Source organism: Penaeus chinensis, chromosome 22 (assembly GCF_019202785.1).
Source record: "Penaeus chinensis breed Huanghai No. 1 chromosome 22, ASM1920278v2, whole genome shotgun sequence".
NCBI classification, from domain to species: domain Eukaryota; kingdom Metazoa; phylum Arthropoda; class Malacostraca; order Decapoda; family Penaeidae; genus Penaeus; species Penaeus chinensis.
Genome location: NC_061840.1, coordinates 3,600,891 through 3,601,556, shown reverse-complemented (window position 1 = coordinate 3,601,556; position 666 = coordinate 3,600,891).

Genomic DNA, 666 nt, shown 5'->3' with positions numbered 1-666 from the left:
ACTTGAATCACAACAAAGTCACTGGTATTAATGTTGCAACCTGCACTCCTCATTAGTCGCAGTGAACATGACTGGGCACTTTGCTGTTGCAAGAATTAATAAAACAAATTAAAGTAACGAGGCTGCAGCCAATATTTGCAACCCTGAGGACAATATCTTGATTACTCGGAGTTTGTGCAACAATAGAAGATAAAATCACACTCGTTAACACCATTTACAAAAAAAAAAAAGAACTTTATTTGTATTGAGGACAGGAATACTAAAAACATTTGCTGTAAATAAAAGGTATTTTATACACAAAAATAAAATAAGTTCTCTCTAAATATTAACCTACATATCCAATAACAAAAGACGAGGGAGAAATTATGGCAAATGCTCTTCCCTAGTACGCTGGGGCAACATTTCCTCCGCAAAGGGCTCCACTTGAATTAAGACGGTCGACCTTGGCACGTATGTCTGCATTAACCTGGGCGTGCAACAGGGAACCGCCAAAGTGCCCTTATCACCTCAGCATATTGCACGGAGAAGAAGCAAAGATAAAAAAAGGAAAAATGCACACAAAAAAACAAACAAAAAAACCAAGACAATGAGCGTTTTTTTAAATAATCGCCCACGGTGAGTGAACGGCTCAAAAAAAAGCGCGCTAAAAGCGAGGAAAATTTGTAC